Source organism: Papaver somniferum, chromosome 4, assembly GCF_003573695.1.
Source record: "Papaver somniferum cultivar HN1 chromosome 4, ASM357369v1, whole genome shotgun sequence".
Lineage (NCBI taxonomy): Eukaryota > Viridiplantae > Streptophyta > Magnoliopsida > Ranunculales > Papaveraceae > Papaver > Papaver somniferum.
This window is the reverse complement of record NC_039361.1, coordinates 13,892,783-13,908,958: the sequence shown is the minus strand read 5'-3', so window position 1 is coordinate 13,908,958 and position 16,176 is coordinate 13,892,783. Positions and strand designations below refer to the sequence as shown.

At 38.1% G+C, this 16,176-nt stretch overlaps 1 long non-coding RNA gene across 3 annotated transcripts; it reads right to left on the bottom strand.

Moving 5' to 3' along the window:
* Nucleotides 1-8,950: 8,950 nt before the first annotated feature.
* LOC113274777 lies at nucleotides 8,951-11,915 on the bottom strand. 3 transcript variants are annotated; one of them, XR_003323220.1, is made up of 6 exons: nucleotides 11,710-11,915; nucleotides 11,497-11,622; nucleotides 10,452-10,631; nucleotides 10,021-10,173; nucleotides 9,589-9,742; nucleotides 8,951-9,310 (listed from the first exon to the last, which is right to left on the bottom strand). It is a non-coding gene; the product is annotated as an uncharacterized LOC113274777 (long non-coding RNA). The 3 variants fall into 3 exon arrangements; XR_003323221.1 differs by having other exon boundaries at nucleotides 10,452-10,617; XR_003323219.1 differs by having other exon boundaries at nucleotides 10,452-11,622.
* Nucleotides 11,916-16,176: the final 4,261 nt, after the last annotated feature.

The window sequence follows — 16,176 nt, the reverse complement described above, 5'->3', positions numbered from 1 at the left end:
GCCACTACTGGGTGGCTTATGCGGACCGAATCAGAAAGAATGGACATCTTCACATTCAAAGCTATCCCACGCATGCCTATCCATCGTGGCGATTATAACCTTCCCTCTATCGATATCAGATCCAAGGTGAAGACTCACCCAGTATGGCCGCATTGGGAAGCCCGTACCCTCTCTGACCCTGAGCATGTTGCGGCGCTTCAGATGGCGGGTATTGAGGAAGCTATACGCTCATCCCTCAAGAGAGAGGTTCATAGGTGTCTTCGTGATATAACACGGCTCTTTTGTAATTGGGCTCCCGTGCATACCTTTTTTACGGCATGGATGGAAGCTACCATCGTGCTTGAAGACGTAGTCTCCCTTACCGGGTTACCAATCCATGGCAGTCATTCATATGAAGAGGCAGCCGTTTTTGCAGCGTTGAATAACAAGTACAAGGAGTTATGCGCTTATTTGTTGAAGTGTAAGGATGATTCTCGTCATGAATTAGTTCGAAAAGTCCAAGTCCCCCAGACAGGAGCAGAAGATGTATAAGCCAAAGGTGAGGAGGCGATTCGGTTGTCTTCCAAGAGAAGGAAGGCCCCGATGGTAGAGAAGAAAAATAAATCCCCGCCTAAGCGCCCATCCGACGATCGATTATTGTCCATCTCCTTCCGTGCTTTTGAAGCGATTCACGGTTTGTCAGAGCCTCCAGAGACTGACCCTGAATGGGAAGTTAAGGTTAATCGTCGCGCGTCTTTTTCTCTTTGGCTGAAGTATTGGGCTCCTCAAGTAATCGATAAGCAGGCATTTCCCAACAAGCGCCAAAAGACGAATCCCCGAGCGGAGCGTGCTGCTTTCATCCTGTTTTGGTTATGTCATGACGTGTTCGAGTACAGTCCCCAAGATACTATTAAGGGAGAACTTGTGCCAATGGCGGTGTTGCTATCCCGTGGGGTTTCCTTTCCGCTTGCGCCAATGTTTTTAGGAGGCCTATACCACCACCTTGATATGTTTTGCCGAGACCTTCAGACGGTGGGTTCGTCTCATAAGAACGAGACCTACATTCCCGCTTCTTTTGTGCAGGCGTGGTATTGGGAGTATGTTCCTCCATGCGCGCCGGAACCAAACGAGCTCGTCGTTCTTCGTGAAAAGGATGTCGAGCAGTCTGATGGCTCGGTAAAGAGGCTCCCTGTCTCCTATAGTTACCCGCGGATGGCCCTTTGAATTCAAAAGGTAAAGCCCGAAAATCCGACTTGGGCAGGCATCTGGACGTGGCTAAGGATTTTGAACTATGCCCCTATCAAGACGACCGCGCTGGTCTGCCGCATTATGATTTCCTCGCCCCTTTTGAAATAGAATTGAATTCTTCAACGCTTTTGTCGGAGGCATATTTCGACTCAGTCATGGCTTTGTTGCCTGGTTATCTCCCGGGTTTTCATGAGGGTAAGTTCATCGCCGTGTCATACAACCCTGATCGTACGTCTAGGAAGGTAGGGTTTTACCAAGGGGTTCCTCACAGGTTCCATCCTCCGAATAACTCCAGCGCGAGTGTCATCACCGCCAGCTTCAACCGCTATGTATTTAAAGAAACGATTCGCTTGTCAGACCGTGGGATTGATTTTTCATTTAGGCAGCCCATGCCCGCGCGCCCATCGGCAGTCACAGAGAGGGCCCATGAGAATCATGATTTTTTAAGGCGCCGTGCACTGAACTTCCTTTTACGTGAATCATCTCCTCCTCATGAATTAATCGTTCAGGAGCTTCGAGAGCTTCATGCGTCCAGGAGGATTAAGATCAATGATGTTGTGGCTGCAGAGCATCACCTTGTCCCTGCTAACAAAGGTCGTTTAGACCCTGTGGTAACCTCTTGGGCCCCGCCATGAGATCATGAGCCTGCAAAACCAATGAAAGAATTTCTTTCCGATCGCAAGCCCCCACGCCTGAACGTGAGAGCCTCAGCTAGTCCCTTAGTGCCTCAGGTATTTTGCTCCTGTTACGAGTTACTTGCTGCCTTAGTATATATATATATATATATATATATATATATATATATATATATATAGTTTTTTTGACTGGGGTGGGTCGCTGGAATAGCTTTCTCAAGGAGTTCTCCTTCCGATCGTCTTGGGTGGAAGGCTCCTTCTTACGTGATTGAGGAATATTTGAACATGCCCGAGTGTGATTGGACTGAGAGTAGTTTGAAGAAAAAGGCTAGGCGGGAAGCGAACCAGTCATCTATCCCACGTCCTTGTTCTTCCGCTAATGTTGCACCCTTGCAGACTCGTCAAGGTCATCAACGGAGCGCATCACAGCCTACCAAAGCCACAATTAGTAGCTCGACCCCATTTGTGGATCAGTTAAGGGATTTATGCGTCAACCTTCTTTCGGGGAGCGGTTGGGTGCCGCCACGTCTTCACGTGTCATCCATTCATCCTCTCATGGCTGAAACTTATCGGGGCAGGAGTGAACCTCCAGTATCCCCTAGTACCGTTCTGCAATCGATGAGTCCTTCTGGGTCTGGTCGGTCAGTTTATGGTGGGTCTACATCCCACATGGCTTTGGAAGTTAATGATTCTGCAGGTAACTTCTTTATTTAATACGTGTGTTTGTTATTGTTGTTCTTCTTTCCTTGTTCCTTCCCTCTCTTTCTCTCTCTCTTTTTTTTTATAAAAAGAAGTTAGTTTTGCAATGGTGCTCATTTCTTATTTGTCAGGTTCTGCTAGCGATTCTGAGTCCTCTTCTAAGTCTCGCCCCAAGGTTCTTGAGGTTATTTCTTTCCCCTTTCTTTGGATTCACTTTTTCCCTTTCTCCCCCTTTCCTTTTTGTTAATACCTTTCTACTGACGCCAAGATATGGGTAAGAAGCGGAAAGAGACCTTGAAGCCCGATATCGACGGGGTCAAGCGCGCTGTTCTTGGTGGCAAGGGATCTGTCAAGCGCACCAAACTGAATGGGGATGGGAATTTAGCAATTCCCTTGGAGAAACGAGTGGACCCTCCTGGTGCTGGCGCATTAGGTGCTTCCATAGTGGCGGAGAGCTCTGGGGATGCTCAATTTCGCTTTCCTTTGGTAGTGAGTGCTGCAGAGGCTGAGGTGGATCCTTCCACTCACACCCTTGTTCACGGAATCTAAGTCCCAACCGTCTTTGGTGACAATTATAAGGACATTGTTGAGCGCGGGGGCGGTCATATGGCGAAGCCTGGCTTGTTAAGCGTCCCCGTTATGTGTTATATGACTCGGAGTCTTCTGGATATCGCGGAGCAACTCACGTGCGTGGGGGGTGGTTCCGTTCATGAGACTAAGTTGTGTGGTTGGGAGTCGTCTGTGCAGTATGCGCTCAATGTTCAATTCCCCGTGGCGTGGCTTAAGGAGCTGTTAATGAAGGTGAAGAACCGTGATGAACCTCGTGGTCGTCTTGTCAGCCAATTTTCTCTATTGGAGCAGCAGCTGCAGAAATGTGCTGAGACAACTGCCAGCAAGAGGACCGTATTGGACTTACTGCTTGCTGATGTTTGTTCTCCTAATGACGAGGTGTTGCGGGCTGAGACTGCCGAGGCGAAAGTTCGCGCTTAGCTTGAGGCAAAACGGGTGGAGTTGGAAAGGCTTTAATTTGTTGCATTTCTTCGCTCTCTTATCCTCCCCTCTCCCCTTTTTTTTTGAGTTGATGTTTGTCATGGGATGTTTATGTCTGTATTAACTGTACTGGTTTGTTTTTATTTGTGGGATATTCTGGTTTTTATGTTTAATTTCTACACTGCTTTGGTATTTTGTGAACTTGTGTATTTGGAGCCATTCATGCGAGTGAGCAAGTAGAATTGTAAGGAAACAAATGATTGGTATGGTGGGAATTGGTTGAACGCGCCTACTCCCTCCTTATTTCAAAGGGTAGGGCGGGCGTTGGTTGAAAGCGCCTACTCCCCCTTCTTTTCTTCTTATTTCCTGATGAGTGCCAAATATTGTATATATTTATCCCTTTTTGTTGGCATTTAACTCATCTTTTGTGCAGTAATTCTACATTTTATCCCATATTCTGTATTTTCATTGTTTTCAAGAATAAATATTTTTCTTACTTAATTTTGCATTTTTAGGTAATAAATAAAATCTGGATAACTTGCGGAGCGGAAAAGAGCTGAAGAGTAGTGAGAAGCCGGAAGAAATTACGCAAGGAAGCCGCAAAGAATGGAGCGCACGTCCAAAAAGCTAGGAATGGGCTCAAGAAGGAAGAATTTTTCTTAAAGAAGATATGGGCTTGGTATACCCAAGGACCAAAACCCTTACCCAAACCCATTTTTTATAACCAAAACCGCCTCCATCTTCAGCCGTCGGATTGGATCCATCTCATCATCCGATGGTCGCTCCTTCATCGCGCATCAAAATCTGAAGCTCCTGCAAAACACCATAGTGCCTAAATTCCAAGCCTTCAGATTAGATTGTAGTTGAATCCAACGATCGCTTCTTTGCCTGCGCATCAAATCTCGATACTTCCGCCTAACACTACAACACCTAACTCCATCTGGCGCCGTTAATTTCGTTGTATATCTGCATCCAACGGTCGCTGCCAGCATCTTCACTTTTATCCGTTAGATCAATCTTCAATTCCACATCCAACGCCTTCCACTCGTTGTTCATCAAACTCCGCTGAACCTGCTTCACACCCTAGCATCAGAAACCTATACCCCAAAACAAACGATCCCTAACCCAAATCGTTTTCTCCTCCTTCTTTCTTCTTCTTTCTCCCGACCCTCGTCTGCAACTCCATCATCATCCCTGCCACCACCTACTCCACCATCTCTACCACCTCACCTCTGCAGCGCCATCACTTCTTCACCATCATCACCCGAAACCACACCATCCCCCTAGCCGAGTTGCTTTAACTCCTCTCACCAACTGACCTAGGTGAGGGTTGATAAAACACCTCGAATTAGGGAGCAATTGACGCAATTGGAGGCAGAGAAGGACCGAGAGAGAAGAAAAGAGGCATGGGTCACCACCAATTCAGCGGATTTGGTGAGCAATTTCGAAATTGAAAATACCTAATTTCTAATTTTAGGGTTTGAAAAAAATTGGGTATTTGTATGCTATAAATAGAGAGTGTGTAGAGCAATTTCAGGGTGTGCTTGGGTTAGCCGAGATACCCCCTAATATGGGATACCTTAGTTTTAATTTCAGTTCTTAAATTTCAATTAAATTTCAATTTAGGGTTTCAATTTTAATTTCAAGTTCTGTTAAATTCTGTCACTTTTTATTACAATTTGTGTTTTAATTTTATTTTCCTGTTAGTGTTAAATTTTAATTCCCTATTAATGTTGAATTTTAATTCCCTGTTGTGTTTTAAATTTTAATTTTTTTTACCTCAATTTTTGTTTCCTGTTTAGCAATGATTCTTGTTTTGTTAATGTTTGTTCCTTGTTAATTTTTGTTCCATGTTTTGATAAATTTTTGTTTCCTGTTTGATACATTATACATATTTAGTTTAATTTTTAGTATCATGTTTAAGTGTCACTGTTAGTATTGTGTTAGTGTGACTGTTAATTCTCTAGGTTCATTGTTAATGTTAGTATTTTATCCCTCTTTAGTTCACTGTTAGTTGTTGTTCACTGTTGAGTAATGGAATGATAAGTTAAAACCTTTGAAGCATTGTGTTGATTGAGTAGTGGGGAGAAACTAGTGCTCACTAGTGACTGTGAGCAAACTGGTTCTCTTCCCACTCTAGTGTATGCCTAGGTTCTCATCATTGTTTTATCTTATAACTGTATTGTCTTCACACTCTTGCCTTTGGCTCACAGCCATTGTTTAGCTCTAGAATCACTGTTTTTCTTCACATTTTCACACACTGTTTTCCACCATTTTTCTCACTGTCTTTCTTTTGCTGTTTAGTTTTTAGTCTGTTTAATCTTTGCTGTTTTTGCCATTCTTTTGTTCTCTGGTTTGCTTCCAATTTGGCCTAGAGCCACTGTTTACACTCCTCTTTTGCTACTAAGCCAGAAGCCCATAAGTCCAAAGCCTGGGTTTTTAACCATTGGCCCTTTACAAACCAAAGCCCAGGTCTAATCAAAAGCCCACAGTCCAATGTTAGCTCAATCCCATTGAGCCCAAAAGCCCAGAGCACAACTTGAGCTCACCAGAAGACTAAAACAAACCCCCTAAGCCCAAAACCCAAAAAGGCTTCATAAGTTAACCAACAACAATTTAGGAGCCCAAAATAGCTAAACACTACAAAACACTCCCAATCTCTGTGGATCGACCCGTACTTGCACGAGCTACAACCGACGACCGTGCACTTGCGGTATTACTGTAGGCCCGCGTTTTCATTACGCTTAATTTTATACACATCTCCGGGCCCACCAAGTTTTTGGCGCCGCTGCCGGGGATTGGTGCTGTGTTTTTCTTGTTGTTTTATTAGCTATTTTTGCATTTCACTGCATAGCACTTGCATCTGCATCTGCTTCACTTCATTTGTTGTTGGACCTGCTGTTCTGAACCTGTTCTTCCTATGCTGGGACGCCACCAAGGAAAAGAACCAAAGCCCAACTGGGTTTTTGCAACAATATCAGAGCAGCTGGGCTGTGCTTAAAAGGTAACCCATTTAAGAGAACCCGAATTGTGGGCTTCCAATTTTTTAATTGTGGGCATGTAATATTAAAGCCAATTTTTGGGCTTCTCTTATTTTCTGTTGGGTTTGTAATAATTTATTTGTGGGCTTGTTTGTTTAATTTGTGGGCTTGTATTTAATTTTTGTGAGCTTGTTTAATTTGGACTTGTATTTTGTATTCTGGGTTTTTAAACCTAGCTGAGCTTGTAACCGATCACGCTAGTTGAACTCGTTAGTGGGCCGAGTACCCAAATTCTAGGCCGAGATTTTGGACTCAGTTCCACCAAAAGTTTTCAACCAAGCGGAGCCAAAGCAGACACAAAACAAACAGTGGGCTTGCTCCCATTCAAAAACCAAATTTTATTTTCTTTTGCAAAAAAAAAAAAAAAAAAAAAAAAAAAAAAAAAAAAAAACCAAAATTTTCTTTTGCTCCCAATTTTAAAACCAAATTTCTACTTTGCTCCCATTTTTAAACCAAATTTTCTTTTCAAATATTTCCCAACAAAACCAAATTTTTCCAAAAAGTCCAATCCCATTAAAAACCAAATTTTCTTGTAGATAATGTGTTAGTTAAAATTCCTTTTGTATATATTTTCTGCTCATCCAATATGATCTCGGTTGAAATATGTTGGATTTTTTTTGCCTTGAATAACGGAGTTTTAATTCTGCTTTCGCCGAAATCGGGTATTCTCTCTCCTTTTACTCTACTCAGCATGTCCCTTTCCATATGTTGCATTTTAATTCTTTCCATATTTTGAAACATTGAGGACAATGTTTAGTTTAGGTTTGGGGGTATAGAGTAGATGCCATGATAATATGCCATAATTGAAAACGAACTCCTTCTTCTTTTTGAAAAAAATTGAAAAATTCCAAAAAAAATTGAAAAATAAAAATTCAAAAAAATTAAAAAATGAAAAATCATAAAAATGGAGCTCATTTACCTTGAAAATGTTGACTCTTGTGCAAATATGTAATTATTAGGAGTCTTAGTCTAGATATTTAGGCACCCTGATTCTAGCACAATTCACATAGTGATAAGAAATTTGCACGCGCACGATCTACCAATACATGTATGGCCTCAATCTTCAAGGTGTTTGATAGGAAGTTACGATTGCCAATCACTTTAGAATACTGAACGAAACTTGACTAGCTTGTTCTTTGGTTGGTTGGGATAGAAGGTGGAGGTTACATTAAGAAAAACAACCATCGAATTTAACTGGGTGCATCAAAAAGGGCTACCTCTTGCAAAGTGTCATGTAATATTTTGTTTCCTTTTGTATATGTATCAAAAGTGTTTCCTTCTTCTATTAAAAAAAAAAAATTCAAAAAAAAAAAAAAAAAAAAAAAAAAGAGAAAAAAATATCAGAAAAATACAAAAAAATCAAGTATTTATCAATTCCATCATCTCTTGTTCCAAAAATAAAAAGAGAATAGTCAATGTAAATAAAAGTCATGTAAAGAGTCATTTTGTTGTTTCATTGTAATAAGCAAGGAAGGGTGTATGCCATTGATGTACAACGCCACTAGTACAAATCTTCACATTGGCCACACTTAATCACCGTGTCCATAAGCTTTTGGTCATGGATTTTTTTCACTCCAAAAATGTGGCATCAGGTGCCGTGACAAAGAGGTACCTTTATAGCTACATAAACTTTGAGTGGCTATAAAATATGATTTACCATGACTGTAACTCTATAACCGTGTCTATATGGTACTCATTATTTTTTTTGTCGTTAAGCATTTTCACTATCACCATGACCATAAGATTCTTATAGACACACAATTTGATTATATGTGGCTAAAGTTTACCTTAAAGTCACATGAATTATATTTTAGTCATGGCTTTTGTCATCAATTGGACACACAAAATTCATTTTATTATGGCCAATTTGTAACTTAAGGCTACATTGACTTGCAGCACCATGGAGATCAATTTTCTACAAACACACAAATTATTTTAAACGTAGCAATTGTTTACCTTTGGGACACGGAGAATTATTGAAACCATGGCAATAAATTCCTCGAGGATACATAATAGCCTTTCAATGTGGCTAGCGTGTACCTTTAAGCCACATGGAATCATTTTAACTGTGGAGATTGTTTTCCTGCTGGACACGGAGAATTATTGAAACCATGGCGATAAATTCCTCAAGGACACATATTAGCCTTTCAATGTGGCTAGGGTGTACCTTTAAGCCACATGGAATCATTTTAACCATCGTTATTGCTATCATCTAAACCGGAATTAACGTGACCACAACTTTGGTTACAGGTAAGATTTAGCGTCCTGGCTTGAACCTCCAAATTAAACCAAATACAGAGAAAATAAAAATGTATCTTGAACAAACGAAAATAAAATTAGAATATTGATTTTTAATACATGGAAGCATATTATTATTATTTGAATAATAAAGTGTAGTAAAGATTTACATGACAGGCCTCATGCTCCTTTAACATGAGCAAAATGCCAGGAGGAGGACCATTCGTCAAGGACCATAAGGTTACAAGACCTATCAACAAACTTATAAGAATATAACTGGAAAAGACTTGAATAAAATTTACAATCAACTATTACAAGATTGGTAGTCCACTTGGCACCAGACTGAGAACCATCGACGGATAACAGCTTCAATCTCCAATGTTTTGGATTAGTACCATCTCTCTAGTGCATATGATTCTTGCAAGAAGAGCATTTAGCTTCAGCCTGTTGAGCATCTAATGTTGTGATCGGGGATGGTTTCTGCATTAGCAAGAAGAATTAAACCAATTCCAGTACTAATATTCTAATCTATATAGAAAGCATAAAAATAAACGAGGAACGAGGTGAGCATCCAGATACAACACATTCAGAATTATAACATTTGAAAATAGAACACTGCAAGGAGATGTATTAGACTAAACTTAGAAAACAAATGTCACGAGTACACCCCTGGAAAAAGAAATATACATACAAGCCATGAAACGTGTAAAGACGTATAATTAAAGAGAGTACTATTATCAAATCAAATAAAATGTTACCTTGTTGTCCATGAAAAGTATCAACCGACAATGGTGCACAAGGTCATTCTTCAACCTGTTGAGCATATGATTCTTGCAAGAAGAGCATTTAGCTTCAGCCTGTTGGAGCATCTAATGTTGTGATCGGGGATGGTTTCGGAACCCCAGAAGTACCCTGCATTAGCAAGAAGAATTAAACCAATTCCAGTACTAATATTCTAATCTATATAGAAAGCATAAAAATAAACGAGGAACGAGGTGAGCATCCAGATACAACACATTCAGAATTATAACATTTGAAAATAGAACACTGCAAGGAGATGTATTAGACTAAACTTAGAAAACAAATGTCACGAGTACACCCCTGGAAAAAAAAATATACATACAAGCCATGAAACATGTAAAGACGTATAATTAAAGAGAGTACTATTATCAAATCAAATAAAATGTTACCTTGTTGTCCATGAAAAGTATCAACCGACAATGGTGCACAAGGTCATTCTTCAACCTGTTGAGCATATGATTCTTGCAAGAAGAGCATTTAGCTTCAGCCTGTTGAGCATCTAATGTTGTGATCGGGGATGGTTTCGGAACCCCAGAAGTACCCTGCATTAGCAAGAAGAATTAAACCAATTCCAGTACTAATATTCTAATCTATATAGAAAGCATAAAAATAAACGAGGAACGAGGTGAGCATCCAGATACAACACATTCAGAATTATAAGATTTGAAAATAGAACACTGCAAGGAGATGTATTAGACTAAACTTAGAAAACAAATGTCACGAGTACACCCCTGGAAAAAAAAATATACATACAAGCCATGAAACATGTAAAGACGTATAATTAAAGAGAGTACTATTATCAAATCAAATAAAATGTTACCTTGTTGTCCATGAAAAGTATCAACCGACAATGGTGCACAAGGTCATTCTTCAACGGCTAGTGGGCACAAGGCCGACATATATTCAGAACTTCGTTATAGCTCCAAAAGAAAATATTTCCAGAAGAGCTTTTTGAATGGACACGCAAGAACCAACCCATTTGACCACTGGCATTCACACGCTATAGGATTAATCAAGTTTAGAGTTTCCTCAAATGAATAGTTAACCTTAGAAGATGCTAATGTCAAATGCCATACGGTAGGTCCTAGTTCACCCAACAAAAAACTCTCTCGAAATGAAATATGCTAGTCAGTAGGCACCTAACAACTACAGTTGACGGGCAAAACTAACTAACAATCATGGTAAGCACATCAACTGATTTTGATGGCTAATATTGTTACGCTGTTTAAAAAGAATGTGCCATCATTTACCAACCTACAGAATCCTACAAAAAACTAAGATAATTAGGTCTCATAATACAGAACGTAGCTCGGAAATAAGATCCACCAACATCAAATTGATGACCGGGCAAATAACCTCATAGCAATAGAAGCTAAGACAACAATATATGTGAATTAGTCAGGAAATTACAACATTTTGGACGGACACAACTCCCATACCTCATTTTCAACTAGTGTCATAAATCTTTCATATCTTTCATTACTGAGTACATAACAAGGATTCCTGAACTTGTGTCACTTTTATTAGTTTAAGCTAAAACTCAGTTCTAATGACTTGCACCAGAACATAGATATCCAAAAATACAACTTCCCTTCACTATAATTATATATCAAAGAGGTGTGAAAGATACGAATTGAACAGAAAATGTAAGAAATTAGTACCAAAATCTCGAGGTTTATCTAGGAAGTGATGATAAAGAGGAATCAGAGTATTGATTAAAAACTACTTCAAAACCTTTTCTCCATTTCTCTTCAATGAAATTCGAACAAAAAAAAATACTAAATGGAAATTCAATTAAAATTCAATTCTCTTTCTTAAACACGAAGAAAAACCAAATCTTTAAAAGAATTGAGGAAGTACTAGACCTGAATCAACAACACGGATGAAAATTGACTTCGTGAAGGAAGAATAGGAACCCAATTGAATATAGAAGTTAGGGTATCATCTATTCTTCCTGTTTAGTTGTTCAAGTTTGGGCTTCTCTTATGAATCTACAAAGAGAAAACAACAGTAAAATGTAAATCCATATGGTAGTTGTAGGAGACGTGAAGAACGGCAGATAGAGAGGGAAACTAAACCTTAAGGTCGTTTGTTTGTTTGATTTGCAGGAGATGAGAAACAACTTCTAGGTAAATCAGTTCTTCCAGTTTCGCTTTGATTGGAGTTTCAGTGGATTTGGTTCTCGCGATGGAAAGGTGAGAGTTTTTGGATTCGAACTTACGAAAATGATAGGGTTTGGTTGTTAGGGTTTTTGTAAAGCTCTGCATCGATATTCACTGGAGGCGGAGGCAGATTTAGATGAGAAGAGAAGTCGGGGAGCATGTAGAAATTTTCATAAAGGTTTGATGTTTCCATGCATATTAGTGCATCAATCGTTTGATAACCAGCTAATAAACATGCGACACGTCAGAATGTTGATAGCTTGACTTTCTCCTCAATAATCTGAACCGTCCATTACAGGGCCATCCTAACAACCAAACGTTTGCAAAGTACATATTTGCTCTCTATCTAAAAATAATTGTTGCACTTTTTTTTTCTTTTTTCTTGTGATATCAATTTCAAAAATAATAGAATAAATTCAAGACACATAAAATAATTTTGGAATCGATTTTACGTAAAAAATTTAGCTCACCTAATACTAGCAAAAAAAATCCAAAGTCAGATGAATCTTTCTTGGAATCGACTGATCGAATAATTAAACTATACTGATTTTTGATTTGATGGAGAAAAATTGAGTAAAATTTGATTTAATTTGTGGATAGTTAACAAATGCGAGTATTATCTAATGATATTGATTGAACGTTGGGTACAATTGGATTGAAGTAAATGGAATTAGGTGGATCATTGGTCAAGCAATGTCATGTGTGAAATCATATTTGATTAATAAGTCAAGGTATATGTGCTCTAGAGATGTTGATGGAAAATTGAGTACAATTTGAATGAATTAGATGGAGTTATGTTGATCATCGGTCTTACCAAGTTTGTGCATAAATTGAATTCATGAAGTAAAATTGAGTTAAATATGATCGAGTTTATGGGAAATTAGTTAATGCAAGTGTGGGTTAAATATCTCACCGGAGTTCGTTTGATGCATAAATATTTAAACCAAGTAAGGTTTTTTTTATAATTAGGGATTTCGAAGTTATGTCTATCACTGGGACTTCTTTATAAATTTATCATCTGATTCGTGATTTATATTTCGTTTTATCTTACTCAATCTCATCGAATGCTTATAGATTTACATTACTTCATTTGACATTAAATTTCGTCCGGTCTCACTTGATCCCCTTAGCTGCTTAGTCCGGCTCAATGAATTTCATTCGGTGTCACTCGTTGCACATCATTGGACAATAAGGTCACAAATTTATTTGAGTCACTAAATTGTTAATTCATTTACTTATGTAAAACAAATCGATCTAATATAATAACTATAAAACTGATCGGGTTATTTATACATTAGGAGATAGGATCCAAGAACAATATTATACGAAAACTATCTTATAAGATTTGCACCAAATTTTTTTAGAGTCAGATCGACTATGAATTTGGACCTAATATTTTGATGAAACGTTATTCTTATGAAACACTAAATTCTACAGAAAAAAATGAACAAAATTCGAGATACCAAACCTCACCATTTACCGATTTTAATTTTGGACGTTAATTTTCAATGGTTTATTTTCAAAAGGGAAAATGGTGGTATTATACTTCTTGGATTGTGCTTACTTGTAGGATTGTCCCGTTTTTATAAAAAAAAAAACGTATCACCAAATTATTTTCATTGTCTTTACACTTTAAAGAAAAAAATTGGGTCAAATCTTACAATGTAGTGTTTATATAGGATTGTCCACCGATCCCCCTTATATATCAGTATGTAAAAAAATATAGATTAAAATCATTTAGCAAATTGAAATTATAAATTAAAATCGTTCAGCAAATTGAAATTTTAGGTTAAGCAGAAAGATATAATCAGCACAAAAGAAAAAGTGTTATCCGTATGGTGTTTATAGGACCAATAGAAAATCAGAATCACTAATCCAACGAATATAATTGCAAACACAAAAAGGCATAGATTACCACTGGCAAAGGAGGGAAGATTGCAATCTCGAGTGGCGGGAACAACAAAATTTTGGCGCATTATTTCCCCCAAAATTTCACTAAATTTCTTTCCCCTGTGAAACCTAACCGAATATTGCGATCTCTGTTCCGCGTCTTTTTTTTTCTTTTTTCCAAGATTGAAACCCTTCAACAAAACCCATGAATAGAACTTCACCACTTCCATTGGTCACCACCGTAAATCAATAAGAGTAACCAAATCACAAAACAACACCCCTCCGAGTGGCTAATACCCCGTAAACCAAAACCCATATGTTTTTTTTTCTTCCATGTTTTATCTCATGAAGTTCTTCATTTTTTAGAGATTTTGAATATGGAAAAAAGGATGATATGTTGATGTCTCTTGTCCCCTGTTATCGTACATCGATTTTGGGTAAGAAGATCTGTGTTAATTTAAAATATTTTCTTGTTATCTGGGGATTTTCGAAATTTTGATTTAAGTATTGATTCAAATAGGTTTATGTACTCTTATGTTGTGAGTTTTCTTATCGGTTCATGTTAAACTTCCTGTAATTTCTTAACTTCCTTCGTTGGTGCTGTTTTACAGTTTTTATTCTGGGAAGAAGAAGAAGAAAATGATTTGACCATAATGAACATGTTAGGGGTTTAATTGCAAATCAACTCATTTTGGTTTGTTGATAACTTCATGTACTTTAGCTGTTTGTTGAAATGATTAACTAGAATCTGCTTGGTTTATAAATAGATGTACGGTACCAGGAGAAACAAAATTCAGCTTTGGTTCCTTGATGCGTTTAATTATGCTATTGCAATCAAGATGGATCTTCTGAATATTAGTATAAGAGGCCGTTGATTAATTGGACCTTGATTTTGTTGAGAAGGTAAAACATTTTTTGGATTGGCATGGGGATTACCTGCATACCTAAATTTATGATTATATTCAATTTATATGCATGTTACTGTTTGTGTAGTTTGTAAAGAATGGGAAGCAGAAAGAGGTCAGAGGATAACTTACATGGGAAGGGAAAGGAGGTTTGGATTAACTTAGAAAATTTGATGAAGCAACATCCAATCAAGTGAGCTGCATACAGAAAGAATTAATTTGATGATTTCATTGTTCCATTTTATTTTTTTTATTTTTTTGTTCATTCAGTTTCTCCTTGTTTTTTTTTGGCTGAGATTGAGACTTGAAATGGCATGCCACTCTGCTGCAGATAAATGTCGAAAGCGTCTATTTTAATAGCCGTGAATCCCCAACATTTCTCTTCCGCACCGACAACTTATGATCTCAAACCATTGCCTACGTAAAGGTTTATATTAGTGTATCCACTTATGCTATAAATTGTTGCAGGAATTAGATCTTATAGTTCTGCAATCTCGATGAAGCTACATGTTAGTGAAAAGATGCGGCCATTATCTATGGGGTGTTGGCAAGATCTATTAACTAGGCTTGGTACTTTTAAATAGAGATCCAAGACAATACCAGTGGGTATGTTTTTTCTCCTGTTGCTTGGATTTTGGTATTTTCTTTTCTTATATATTAAGATTTGCGGGTTTGGTTACGTTTTGTTGTTTAGATTAGTTGATGTAGTTCACATCATAACGATATATGGAGTCCAAGCCTATCAAATACTGTTGTTGTATCATGATTGAGCTAGCATGAATTTTATTTTTGAGCAGTCGTTTTGTCATTTATCTTTTTCTTTGGATTTCAAAATTTGAGTGAATTTTGTTATATGACATATGTCTGTTCTATCAATGATAAAGCTACTGAAGATCATTTTGTTATCTTTTGGACTACTTCTGTTGATAGATAACTAGTTCTGAAAAAATTGTTACCACTGTGTTTTCGGATGTTTGCTTTGAAAAGGTACGGGGGAATGAGAAGGTCCCAGTTTTCAGCATAAAAGGGAAACTCAATATTAGTCTTCTCCTCTTCCCTGTATCGTCATTCATTTGTATTTCCATGTTTTTGAACCTAAGGGAAATGGAAGAACAACTTTGACATTTGTTTACTTGATGTGGATACTTATTACTTCGACTTGTTATATGTTTGATGCAGCGGCTATTGGTTTCCGAGGAGTTTTCCCAGTTGTTGCAAGCCTCCTAGCATGGCCTTTAAAGTATGCTTTGATGGTTGCCACGAGTTTGTTTGATTTTCTTTTGTATCACAACACTGGTAAGCTTTTATACCATGCAACATTTTGTGTTGCTTTAGGTTGTAAGACAAAATATGAAATACAAAAGAAAAAAAATATCGTTGAACGTCGGAAAAGAAATAATATGACCCCATTCGAAGTCCCGGCTCTGTTACCGCTTGAAACCCCTGAAGGTGTTTGTGGCTCCTGGTTTTGACTTGCTGAGAAAAAAATCCCCTGCAGTGACGTTTTTTCTCTTTTCATATGAACTAATTCATCCTCATGCCTGTTAATCAACAAAGGATGCATATTATGAACAAGTTATAAGTATTA